General features: G+C 43.4%; 1 pseudogene; it reads right to left on the bottom strand.

Moving 5' to 3' along the window:
- Positions 1–950: 950 nt before the first annotated feature.
- LOC149184175 (carbon catabolite repressor protein 4 homolog 1 pseudogene) lies at positions 951–8,269 on the bottom strand (annotated as a pseudogene).
- Between the last annotated feature and the right edge of the window lie 6,227 nt (positions 8,270–14,496).

Here is a 14,496-nt window from a genome sequence, read left to right as displayed (position 1 = left end):
TGCTCTATATAGTTTCTCTTTCTATGATATATTTATCAATTGTATATGATACGAAACTAAAATAGATACACTAAGACATCATCTTTAATCTAAAAATTTTATTTTTTTATTTATTTTTACATAAAAATATTCATCTCTAAAGTTTTTGCTTATTTAGTTTCACATGATAAAAATTTCTTTGATTGTTAAATTTAAATTAATAGTGTAGATAATCATTACTCATTAGTAATTCAAATTGTTTTTTTATTATTTATGAAAACTACATCATCGCTTACCTCTAATAATCCATAACTGAGTAACCTTTTACTCCTATTAAATATCTAAAAATAAAAATTTTACTTTTTAATTTTTATTATCTACATGTAAGAGTATAATGTTGAAATTCAGCAAAACCAAAAAATAAAACTATATTCATTTATGTTTTTAATTTCCTAACTTACATGTTTTTAGATGGAAAAAAACTTAAAGAAACCCCAATACTCTTCCATTGCTAAATGCTTGCGTGTAAAACAAATACTTGTCATACATGCAGATAAATTTGACCAATTCTTATTGCCACTACATTACCACTAAAATCTTTCTTGAACCCCATCCTCTATCATAATATCTTGTACGCATGTACAATATTTCCTTGCAATTTATAGCGATCTGAAACAATCAAGCAAAATGTAGCTAGCAATTCTTCATGTTACATACTACCCTCTTCACCATGACAAAATGCTAGGGAAGGGATAGCAATTCTTCATGTTACATACTACCCTCTTCACCATGACAAAATGATAGGGAAGGGATAAAAATTGAATTACAGAATACAAACAGAAAACAGTGAACACATTGTACATAGGTGAAGTGACAACTCACTTACATCCCCAAAATTGATAAATTTTTATGTTTTTCTTGGGCGAGGCAATGGACCATCATTGTTGGCATTGTTATGCTAGCTGTGAGCCCTGGGCCTGCATCAGAATTCTGCCAAAAGTGCAATATGATCATATGACCACTCACGAGAAGGAAGACCTATGTCTTTACGCAGGCTCTCCTCATCCAAAAGCTCTAGCAGAGACTCCGCCATAAGTGAATCCGCTGTATAGAAAATATAGTCAAGAGTTTCAAGAAAATATTTGGTACAGTTGGTGAATAAAGGTTCATTTGTTGCAGGGTCCATTCTTCTTTGTTGATGGTCTAAACCTTGTGCTACTCCCACCATTCTTGCAAAGGAAGAATAAACACTAACCAGAGGTAGTTGGTAACAAAGCTTGCTTGCAGGACGTAATATACCAAGGGGATCTGTTGTTAAGTCCGGATGTGAGGGTTCAACTTTTCCCGTTGCAAGAAGAGCATGAGGGGCACTTGCAGGAATTGAGTTGAAATCGCCACAAACTAACATAGGTATGTCTGCACTGGCAGCTATTTTTTCTAGTCCTTTAAGAAGAGTATGAACCTGCCAGAGTTTGACATCCTTGAGATCCGGATTGGCATTTATGTGTGTATTAGCCACACAAAGAAGTTGACGTTTTCCCGGTGCAAGGGCATCGATCCCATGGTTAGTGTCCTTTGCCTCCAAAACTACAATCAATGCAACATTGTCCTTGAGCAACCGACTAAGAGCAGCCTAGAATGCAGCAATTTATGTTAGAGACAGTACAACTTTATCAACTTTGTTTGGTTATTTTTATAATCGTTATTTAAAAATAATGAAGAAAAAAAAATATTAGTTTATATTTATGTTTTACAGATTTTAGTAAAAATGTTTATATGATGTACCCTTGAATTAAATTCTAGGAAGGAATGAAGAAACTACTTTTAATGAAGTAGACCCTTTCAGTCAAAAGAGACAAAATTAACAATACTTATAGTATAAAACAAAGATGTCATTATTTATAAAAAGGTGGAGGATGAGTATTTGTAGAAAAATACAATTTTTATTGTTATTATGTTTGACAAAAGGAAAACCTCACTTGGAAAGGAATTCTATAGCCTTATGAAAAAATTGTTGCTACTTCGCAATGACAGTTTAATCAAAACAAATGTAATGGTGATCAATGCTTCAAATCAGGGGGTTTCCTTCATATTAAATGATGAAAATTATAGGTGAATCCTTCTTATAAGTACTTTGGCTTGGAAAACTACTTTATAGTTATAACTAGAATTTTCTTTGGTATGGATGTTGGCTTATTGGGGCCTGACCCAAATTCGTAGGTGATTTAGCCAAAAAAATCCCGGTACTACTGGCCCTTTCGACAATAGTCCGCAGAGCGTGGACTGAGGTCTCACCCGAAGTAGTATGGGAGGGTGCTAGAACTAGGTTTCTGCACCCTAGAGATGTATGATGAGTTCAAGTGGTCCGTGATTCAACCCTGCGCGAACGTTGCTATGCACACTTTCCTGTGCTTTGCAGCCTAAAATTCTGCCTTCGCGTAGCCCTACTCGGGAGCCGAACACTGTTATTACCCAAGCCCTTACTAGTATTCCATTGTTAGTTGATTAACTTAGCCTACTTGTATGCATTAATTTATACTTAGCAATATAAATAATTCATACAGGTGCGTGCAGTAAATAAACAGTATATTTTCAATTTATAACTGTTAATGTCCGTCTTTGTAGCCTTCCTCCAGTGATCAAACATGCTCTTACAAAGTGGTTTTAAGGTGTCAAGGTCAAATTTTTTCATTTCAGTGAGTCTTCAAGTAAAATTTGATCACTAGGCATTAGGTCTAGGGTTTGCTTTCACTCCTTCCAAAGTCGTCCAAATTTTAGTCTATATCACTATTCAGTTGAGTCTACCATCATTCAGAGGGTTGTCATCATCATGTCAGGTTCCAATGGGTCATTTTACACCTTGTTCATGCTTCAATTGCGCCTAGGTAAGGTCATTTCCCTCTCCTAGGGTTTTGAAGGCAATTTCTCTTGGACGGTCAAATCATTGGCAAAACTTGTATCCTAATGTTCATACACCTTCCCCTATCCTTAAAGTACCTTATCAAACACTTCCCATCACTGAGATCCCCCAAATTCATCATTTTCGCACAAACCCTAGTTTCTTGCTACAACTTGGCAATTTTCTAGGTTGGACCTGTGTTTTGCCTTTTTGGACCCCTTCCCCTCACTCAATTTCTAAGATTCCACTTTCCCCTACTTCCTAACATCCCTCCCTACTTCCCAAAAATTCCTCAAGAATTCAGAAACTCCCTATCCCCTTAATTTCGCTTCATTTCGACAAATCCCTTGTTCCACACATCGGGATAGGTTTCACTCAAATGCGGTTTCTGAGAAACAAAAGATGAATTTTGGAAAACTGAGAGAGGTTTTTCTCCAAAACATTCCAAGGAAGAAAAACCTCATTCCCTTTTTACACAGGTGTAATGGTTTTAGAGAAATGTCAAAAATACAATTGCCTCAGGAGAATTGATGCACCTCTGAAGCGACCTTGGGAAAATCAAGTTTTCTCCTAGCTAAGTTGGCCAAATGACTTGCTTGATGAGTCAAATGATAACTATACACAAATAGATTTCCAATGAGTTATCATGAGTGCAATTTTGAGTTGAGGAAGACATTCAAAAGTTGACTGTAACAGCACTCTGCCTTGAGGCAGCCTCACTGGGCACATTTTGACCAGTCTTGGGAGATTTGACTTTTGACAGGGCAAATTAACTCCAAATTGAAAAATTCTAGTTGGGTTGGAAAGTAGACTCAAATAAATTTCCAATGAGCTATCTTGTACCCAATTTGGACACCAGGAAGGCCTCCAAAAGTTTCCTGGAAAAGAGCGCAGTGCACAGAGGGAGCGCGGCGCACTGGGAGGAAATTTCCAGTGTAAATTTACACTGGCGCAATGCACAGGGAAAAAAAGGCCTGAAATTGTGCCATTTTGCCTCAAATTTCTTGTGAAGCCCATAAAATTGCAAGGTAGGCTCTATAACATCACTTTTTTATCAAATTTTATGCGTAATATGGTGGTTATATGCCTATGATTGAATGCAACAAATTTTATAAAGACAACCACAAGAAGACACCTATTCAGCAGGAGATAGAGGCTGATTGAGAGATTTGGCTCGAGAGGATCCACATCCACTTAGAGAAGCTGTTGGCAAAAGCAAACAAGAACAGGGATCACCATCACATCATGGGGCTTCTTTGCATGATGAGGATCTCATTGAGCATGATTTTGACCTAGTTGACTTAGAGGCACAAGATGAGCATAAATCCATACAACAAGTCATCAAAGAGAAGTATTCTCAGATCATGTAGGTCAAGGACAATTTGATAAGGGCCAAATTTATCATTTCATGCCTTGATCAAGAAAACAGTCAACTTAAAGCACAACATCTACCTATGGAGAAAGAACAATTCAAAGTCAAGAAACAAGAGATGAAGGGAAAGGAATTGGTGGACCACGATAACATTGAGCACCATGAAGAACATGTGGCAAGAAAAATGCCAAGAACAAGTTTTTCACCATGAGCATCTCAGATGTATATTTTCCCTCACCTTGATGGAAGACAAAATCACCATTGCAGGGAATGATTTCATGTTTTCAGTAGATTCCATCTCTCAAGCTACAGGCATACCAAACCATGGTGAAAATTGGTTCAAAGACATGAACCTACACCTAGAAGAGTACAAACCCTAACTGAAATCATAATATAAAGAAACTCACTCACATGTTTTCCCATTCAGATATTTTTTGGAGATATATGCACCATTAATTAAGGCTGTCATGAAATTCTTCACATGTGAGGGAAAATTTTCTAGGTTGCATCAATATCACATAAGGCTTCTCATGCACTTTACAGCAACCAAGTCGCTCAATTTGAGTAGTTACTTGTATAGGAGCTTAACCAAGATGTCTAAAAAGGTGAAATTGAAAGGAAAAGTGCATTATCCCAATCTCTTTAATCATAGCTTGATAAAGATTATGGTTCTCCATCAGTTGACAAAAAATAACATGACATGGGACACTTTCATTGAGGCAGCTTTGAACATGTATATAACTACTTCACCAAGCCAGCACCAAACTATGTCAGCACAATCAATGGAGGTTGGGTCATCAAGAAAGAATGATGAGGTTCCAAGGCACCTAGGACTGAGGTGACCAATACATATCAAAGAGGCAGAAGGATTGTGTTTTCTCCTAAAACAGAGGTAAGGAGCCAGTGCATGATGAGGGGCCTTCAGGAGAGCCATCAGGTGAACGAGAGACCGAGTTCGTTCTCCTTCACGATGATGAGACCGATACAGAGCCAACAAATGCAGAGCTTAGAGAGGTCATCCAGGAACAGCAATCAGAGATTGAGGCCTTGTCCCTTGACTTGGAGAGGGCCAAGTGGAACATGAAGTACCTGGAGCAGAGAAACAAGCAGCTTGAGGACCAGCAGGCGATCATGGAGCTGCAAAACATTCGAGAGCATCGCCAAGCTGCTCAAAGAAGAAGGGTTGAGCTCACATCTTTGGAGCAAGAAATCAATGAGGATAGGGAGGCCAACCTTGAGAGGGTCAACATGCATTTGGAGAGGCTGCTAGACAAGGCCGACAAAGACCTTGCTCTATTGAGACACATGGCATTTCATTACAGGGCACGAAACATGAGCGCCAAGGCTCGAATAAAGAGTTTAAAAGAAAAATTGAGGAAAGCAACAAGGAGGGAAAAAGAAGAAAAAGAGCAAGATAGGTTTAGAATCTTGGTTGAGGCTTCCTTGGCCCATCATAGCACCCCATAGAGATCCTCCAGCCCAAATTTTAAAAAATTTGGGGAAATTTTGGTCACTTGGTAATTTTTTGGGTAAAAAACAAGGATTTTCTCCCTGTGCTAAAATTCTAGAGCTCCAAATGAGGAATGGATTGCATTTTTGGATTCAGAATGGAAAATCACGACTACTGGTGTCCCAGCAAGAAATTTTGACAAGATCTGAGTCTCCTAAAGGTCAAAAAACACCCAAAAATGGCCTCTCTACCACTTTTTTGACACACAGAAAGCAGTCTTGGGAGAATGAAGATTTGGAGGGGCAAATGAGCACCAAATTCAAAAATTCCAATGGGGTTAGAAAGTAGACAGGACAGGATTTCCAACAAGCCCACTTGGGAACATTTTAGACACCTACAAGTGCCCCAAAATAGGCCCCAAAGTAGTGTGATGCACAGAGAAATGGCGCGGCGCACAGAGGAAAAATTGCCAATTTGCTTCCGTTTCGCGAAAATTTCAGTTCGCAACTTCTCCAAGTGGGCCCGCTCATCTACACTTTGGTTTTTTGGCACCAGAGGAAGAATTTAAAGTTTTTTTTCTCCAGATTGTCTTCTATCCAAGTGGCGAAGGAAGGCAAACAGTCACCCCAAGCCAAATGTCATGTTTGTAGCGCTGCACCTGTAGCTGATGGTTAGCTCTCCATCTCCATTTTGCAATGATTCGAGTAACTCGCCAACCCTTGGGCGTTCTATCTCTTCCTCACACATTCTATATATTTTATGCAAGTTATTTGCAAAGGGTTGGTTGGCTTGTAACTTCTGGGAGACTGTGGGAAAGAAACTTTGTTTCTTCACTGTGTATTTTTGACAGAGAATTAATGAAAGGCAGCGGCTCTGTTTCATGAGATTCTTGTGGTTGTGAGTGTAACTAATATGTCTCTTATGTTTTCATATGTATTTCATTATGTTTCATAATTCGATTCATGTTCATTTCCAGTGAAATTTTCTGAGTGAGATTAGGTAGAATTCAATTTTATTGCTCTGCCTGTGGGAAAATTTCATGTTCAGTGTTATTCTTCTGTTGAAAAGGATTCATGTCACTATGCCCTTTTCACTTTCTTCAGCAGTCTATTCATGTCGTGGTACCTCAAACTAAATTGTTACATTTTCCGCCTACCTTGCCTCACGGAATAATCTGTGCCTTTGTATTAAATTCTCTGTTCTTTGCTGAGTGCCGGTCCCATAACATCCTAGAAGCTCGGTCATTCATGAAAATTGATTCCAGAATCCCTATTCACTTACTAGCCTAAGGTAAATATTGCATTTTAAGTCATCTTAGACCGTTTTCGATCATCTATTCACTGAGCGTGACTCAGAGAGAGCCCTCTCCTGCTCTGGTAGGGCCAGCGACCAGAATGAGCGTGGTTTGTGGTTACCCTAATTTTTGCCTTCCTTCAGCCTAAGGCAGATTTAGGTGCTAACAATAACAAGCATGCATTAACCCAAGAACAAATGCATAGAATTATGATAAAACTTCTCTTTATTATTTTCTTCTTCGGTTACAGACTCGAATCCACCCTGTGCACTCAGCTGCAGAGGTCCGCGCATTTAGTTGCGAACTACTAGGCCTCTGGGCACTCAGCTGTAGAGCCTTCTCCTACTCTACAACCCAAGGCACACTTAGTCACTTCGATTCTATTCTCTCTTCTCACTTCCTTATTTCTATTAGTTATATTTTACACTTAGAGCCTCACTATTTATACAATCCCATGGTCCGTGGACCATGGATAGGCTGACATTACATTACAAGACTAGGGCGGACAACCCTATGACTTTAGCATACATTTTGCGCTCCGCGCCAACAATTCACGGAGTCTTGACAACAATATTGGGTCAAAACTTGGGCTTTGAGCCCCAAAACATGCCTTGGGGGGATTCCATGCCCAAAAATCCCCCAACACAAACATCATGACTCCCCCTCGAGTCACTCTATCGGCGCAGTGATCTTTGCACGAAGTCCCTCCAATTGTTCTCAAACTGTACTGAGGTTCGCATCGCACTGAGCTATTGCTTGTTGAATATGTTGCATTTTTTGTTTTGAGACCTCTGTCTTGGGTGTGCTTCTCTGCATCTGCATGTGCATCCCCTGTATGTGCGCGAGCTTTCCTTCGATGTTTGTCGTGATAGTGAAGGCCTCATCAATCCAAGGCTGAACGTGCGCTTTGAGAACTGCCTCCTTGTGTCACGCCGCGTCCACCTGCTCCTTTAGTGCCTTAGCCTGTTGCATCCTCGCAAGCCGCTGGGTGAGGACCACTGTCTGCGCAGTTCCTCAGACACTGTCATATTGCTGCTGGAGTTCTCGTGCTTCTGTTTCCAAGCGTTGGATGTTGGGGTCCTCCTGCAGAGTCGTGAGAACCTCAAGTGCTTCTTCCAACATGTCGGTGTAGTCTCGCACTACACCTCCCATTTCCTCCAATCCCACTGTAATAGCACTAGCGCACTGTTCTCTGACTTCCGGGGGAGTGGATGGTTGTGCCTTTAACTGCAGCTCGGTGATCTGAAGATTCAGCTCTAGCTGAACCTTAGTCATTTTTTCCTTGGCCTCGCGGACTCCTGTGGCTAACCTGTGGATCTGCACTTCCACTGGTAGGTCTACTGGGATGGCCAGCTCTGGGACGCTTCGGCAAGTGTCGTCTACAACCTACACCAACTGTTGATTTTGCGACACCAATTTGTCGCGCTACAAGCTAAGTTGTTCCATGTTTACCTTTTGGTCATTGAGGACTTGGATCACTCAGCTCTCCCTAGCGCGCAGCTCTGTCATTATCCCATCTTGTAGCAGATACAGTGTCTCACACGAAAGGGCAGCCAGATTAAGGCCAAGGCCTTTCATTAGGCTAACCAAAAATCTATCAACCTCATTCACTGTTACTAGGGCCCCTTCCGACAACACTATTGTGTTTTCCATTCATGCGCAGCATCTACTCTATTGCCGAGGATCCTGCTGCGAGGTGGGTTGAAAGGGTACCCACCTGAGGGGGGCGCACCTGTAACTCTTGCAACTAGGCCCTGAGGGCCCCCAACACAGTCTAGTGCTCCTGCATGAAATCCTGAAGGGCCTCATTTGTGACATCGCGCACCGTCTCGCCAATGTCATGCAGATCACCCTCGGTTAGGGTGATCGGGTCAATGGCCAATTTCGAGGCCTTGACCTTCTTCCTTGACCCTACTCGTTCTGCCATGTGTGGGTGCTTCAACTGTGTGGGCGTGGTCCCTAGGTCCGCGCTCCCTTCTGTTGTTTCTGCTTCCTCTGCCTCCTACCCATGTGAGGGTGTTTCTTGGCCCTTGCCCACCTTCGCGGTTGCTTCCTTTGCCTCCTGTGCCATTGTTTCTGCTTTTGTGGCATTTTTCTGCTCAGCAGCTTTCTGTGTCGCTTCCCACGCTTCCCATACTTCAGCTTTTGTTGTTTCCTTCCACCTTTTTTCAGCCAGCTGTGTGACACGCAGCTTGGAATCATCCTTCTTCTTCTGCACTGCTGCCTTCTCGAGTTCTGCAAGATCTGGGGCGCTCCATTCTGGGGGCCATGCATCCAAGACAGTGAAAATGGCATCATCAGTGGCTACAAAAGGTAGCTTTGTCCACTACTTCACCGGATCCTTGCGTGCCCTGATAAAGATGTTGTGCATATCAGCCTTAAAGTTTGCAAAACTCTGCAAACTGTTGTACACCATGGGTGACAAGCACGACTTCTGGTTGATCCACATCCGGATGTTCATCTCCATGATCACTCAGAAGATCTTGTTGTCGCGTATCCTTTTCGCATCCTTCGTGGCCCAGAGCGAAGCGTACTTCGTGGCCTTTGGTAATTCTCTGTCAATGTTGGGGAATTGACTGTCCTCCAGCAGTTCCCCCGCTATGAGCACTATGGATAGCAACAACCACGCATAGTGGAATGTTTTACCCTGCTCCTGTTCTTCGTGACAACTTTTCAAAAATTTTGCGCAGAGGAATTCGGACTAGTTAAACTGGACCCTCTCCGTGCACTACTCATCCAGTGTGACTACCGGCGTCGGTAACTCGTTCGCGCGCACTTCTGCATAACTTTTCCTACGAGGATTTAGGTAACTACATGGACTACTTTGTCCTTGATGTTGGAGATGGTGTAGCCCCTCTTCTTCTTTTCCAACTTATACTTCGTTTTCATGGCCTCCGCAAGGGCCAAATCACTGCCCTTTCCTTCGACTATGGTCGCGGGGTTCTTTCCTTTGTAGGGGAGCCAGGAAATGTAGTGAATTAGGTCTGTCGTTATGGGGATAGGCTCCTATAGCCATAGATACCCATCATCCACTAGGCAGCGCAACTGCCTGATGATGAAAATGGTTATTGGCGTGCGGTGGAAATGTGGCACCCATAGTAAGTTCAGTAGCCCAGCATTTTCCACACCGCACAGCCACTTCTGCGGCTCTAATGTTGTCACCACTCCCGCGGTGTTTTGCTTCATGAGGTTCCTGGTCACCAGGTGAGGGAATTTCTCGTGGTCAATGAGGTCCCAATCTTCAAACTTCATGGTTGGCACGCAGCCCAGGTGCATGCCTTCAAACACAATTCCGTCTAGGAGTAGCGGGGTCTGGAGTGAACTCTTGGTTTCATCTAGGTCCTTTGGCACTTTGCTCTTCCCTTTTCGCAAAGCGACATATGCAGGAAGTTTTTTCGCAAAGTGTGTAGGTTGAATATCCTCCTCCATGCCTTCGTCTTCTTCCTCTGTGATGATAAGGACCTGCAAATCTTGTTCTTCCTCATTTGTTTCTATCGTGACAGCTTTCCCTTCTCTTCCATTGATAGTTTGCTGCGCATCAGGTTCCTCGGGGACATGTGTATGGGGGCCACTTCTTGTTTATCCTTCTTGGGCCTTGGCGTATGCGACGATTTGGGGATTTCTGCCACAACCCCGGCACCTTCTGGAACATCTTCCATAGTTAGGGCCTGCGCGGCCTCACCGGCGGTTACCTCTTCTATTCCCAAACCGTCCTTAGTTGTTGTCATTGTATCTGGGCTGTAATCTGGCACTCGTGAATTCAGGGGCTCAATCAACGCTCAACTCACAATGCGCAGGGCTCTGATCAATCGCTCAATTCTCAAATGACCAAGTGTTGTTTACTGGGCAGCCCTTTGTGTTTTATAGCGCCTTTTGAATTCAAATTCGATCGTTCCCCCCAATTCTGGTCCATGAATGCTTTCTTGGCAACAAATTTTCCCAAATCTTGTCCATAAATCGCATCTTAAATGCATGCCGCCCACTCCATTTAGCCTCACGTTGAGCATCCCATCATGAATATTGACTTCAACAGTCACTTTCTGGCCAACTCACATGGCAACATAGCCCTCCGTGCGCGATCGCAGACCTTGTGACTCTCTACTTCTACACATATCCCCAATATCGCGCAGCTCCTCGGTAGAATAGTTTATAGTCCAGCGCTCCCTTCCAACTGCCTGGAGTGCTAAGACTATCCTTCCGCGACTAGTCAGGTGTCACACCACGCATGTGGGCCTCCATCCCATCCTCCACCATGGTTCGCAGAGAATCCCCACCTTCTATTGTTGTGATCAGCATCGCGCACTTCACCACTTGCAACACGCTACCCTGGTCACTATGCTTGGTGACATGCGGTCCAAGCCAAGGCAATAGACTAACCAATTCACAACGATAGTTCTCAAACTTGTCAGTATGATCATATGCACCTTGCGTTACCATCCTAGGTTTTTCGGTGAGAAACGCTTCCTTTATCTCATCCTCCAGCTTCTTGACCTCCACGTCCATCAAAGCTCTTTTCTTCCTTAATCATACCCTTTCTTTTTCAAACTCGCAGAATCTAAAGTTTCCCCATCAGATTTCTTCCTCAAGTCTAATGTGTTATGTTTCTTGCGGTTGTTTGATTCCTTCTTTCTAGGCTTCATGAACCTTCGTATCTACGGGTGTTGCTATGCGTGGACTAGGCTTTCCATGCTCCATAGGGATTGTAGCCTCTGCTTCATACTTCAACTTCAGAAGTGCTCGCACGGTTAGGGTTTTCACATGGTCCTATAAGCCCATAGAACCACCAGTACACGCAGGTCCCAGACAATGCATCTCACATGGTGGACCACATTCAGTACTTTGTACACTTTGTCAAAGGCTTCCACGTGGATAATATTTGGTGCACTTGGTCTTATCATACTTCTTCGTTCGCGTCCTCGTCGTGCCTGCTCCTGCTTGTTGGTCATGTTTCCTATCGCGAGGACAGTGTGCGTTCGTGCAGGTTGCGTACCATATGCCTATACCCATCTAGAGAGGTGGGCGCGTAGGTTGTTTCTTCCATCCTATCTGGCTTTCATTAGCCTATGAGGCTTTCCAAACCATACGAGCATCATCCTTCTGCATTCTCACCTGTCCTCAAAATTATGCTGGTGCGTACCCCACCACCTTGTGGGCGTAGCGCACAGTGCCCATTCCAGAGCATCGAAATGTTGTTGTTTCGGTACTTCTCTTTCAAATTTGTTCAGGAAATCATCTACCGCGGTCAGTCCATCATACATAGTCAAATCTCTTGCCTCTGTTGCTACACAGCATAGTGACCTTATCATCATGTTGCAGTTGAGTGTGGTTACCTCGTGTAATCGGTTCTACCATCTCTCTATCTCCTCGCCTGAATCTGAGGTGCGGGAGCTTTCGTGCTCCCACGAAATCTTGCCATCTGCCATTGGATTTACCCAATCCTGATCCCGAGCGATTATCTTGTAGATATAGTCCAGATCGTCGTCGTTGTCGCAGTCACGCACCAGCTTTGTGTAGCGCGATCCCTCCACAAGGTCTAGGGGTACCACCACGCGCAGTGACTTTTTCTCAAAAAGCATCTTGTGCTTCTTTAGATTTATCACTCCATTCATATCAGTGGCCCAACATATTCCTAGTATCGTGGGATATGGATTGTTGTCATCGACAATCTCTATCACTTCGAAATTTGCAAGCACGCTCACACCTTTGATATCTACCATTATTCCCTGCAATCTTCCCATCGGTAGGATCTTTTGATAGTTCATCATTCGGAATTGAATAGGAGACCATTGCAACGCGGGCCTGCCCATGCACTCCCATGTCTGCTTTGGCAGGACGTTCACATCCGATCCTAGATCCAAAATCACTTGATCCATTTCATATTCCTCGATTTGCGCAGTCAATCTCATCTCCCTTCCTATTCGCATTGTGTGCTTTCTGAGCATCTAGACTACGCGCGGTTCTCTGGGTCCCAAACATCTAGTGATGAGTTCTTGCAGCCCCTTCACTGCTTTTTTGTCACGCAGCAGCTTCAAGTATGTCTCCAGAAAGGTAGTGAGCCTTGATGGGTCCATCTCTGGTTCTATTTTGTCCTTACTACTTGAAGTGGATGCCTCCGTGAAGTTCTTCTTAGCTTCCATGAACGTCTCCTTCGCGCGCTCCAAATTGAACTCTAGTTCCTTTGTTGGAGCCTTGCTAACCCAGGCACTCTCTCCAAGTTGCTTTCCCTTATCATCTCCTGTCGTGATACCACTTCGGAGCACGATGTTTACATTCGGGTCCTCCTCGTGTGGCTCAGACCTCATCATTTGCAGGTTCTGAATCGAGGGAGGTTGGAGTGTCCCTTTATCGCGCAACATCACTATAAGTGTGGGGCAGTTCTCTATCTCATGATTAAACTGGGTATAATATAAACATGATGCTCTCGTCAGATTTGTATTCACGGGCATAATGCCTTGGCCCTCTACAATTGTAACAGATTAGCTGTTCGCGACCCCTTCCTAGTCCCATTCCACCTCGAACTCGTCTGCACCCCTGAAATCCAGTGCACGCCATCCTTGGATTTTGATCGAGGACTCACATTTCGATCTGAACCCTATAGGTAGGAGTCCGATCCATAATCAGTTCATAACTTCTATAGGTACGCTCATCATGGCCTATTGACCTACAGAAATTACAGAACAACTATTGGGACGTCTGTGTATACTTCTGTAATAGATGGCAGTTATATGTAGCATGCTTCCCTCCTATCTGAAAAATCGTGCACCATAATGCAGGCACCACGCTCAGTCCTACTTGTACCTCTGGTATCAATGGCAATGGCCCTCCTCCCGCTAGGTAGTTCATGAAGACTGGACAATGGTCCTTATCATGTCCCTAGCCTTTTCACTTTATGCACCATACCTCCTCGCGCACTTCTGGGCAAGCTATCATGTCTTGTTTCAGGTTTTGCATCTCAAGACACAAGTTTTTCAATTGTGCGTGGATCTGTTGGACTCCTAAATTAGGATCTTGTATCAGGGTCTCGTACAGTCTCATTGTGATCTCCAAAGCTTCAGCCTGAGTTGACAGCTTCTGTTGTGACAGCACGTTCCTTAGATGCGATGTTAGCGACGCTACAAACCATGCGCAGTGTTGCCCATTCGTCAAGGTCATGTTGGCTTCATGAATCATACACTTCAGTCTCTAATCCAACTCCTAGGGGGCCTCACTTGGAAGCATCGTGATTTCCTTAAGTCCAATAATCGATTGGGTCTCTAATTTTGGACTGCTAAATTCCCTGTTTAGCACATCTTGGATATCCACAATTCATGTGTTTGGATTGTCATTAGAATGCTTAATGTACCACGTCAGTGCGCGATCCTGCAAGGCACTGACCAGTGTTTCCTTCTTTATATTATCATCCGTGACTCCTTGCACTTCCCATACAGCCTTTACTACGAACCAAAATTGGTCTGGATCTTCATTCCCTACTCCTTTGAACACCGGCAACTTTATTGCGCTCG

The sequence above is a fragment of the Pinus tabuliformis genome, chromosome 3_2 (genome assembly GCF_031772625.1).
Source record: "Pinus tabuliformis cultivar Carrire ecotype Pingquan chromosome 3_2, CPIR1, whole genome shotgun sequence".
NCBI lineage: Eukaryota > Viridiplantae > Streptophyta > Pinopsida > Pinales > Pinaceae > Pinus > Pinus tabuliformis.
This window is presented reverse-complemented; position numbering and strand designations above follow the sequence as displayed.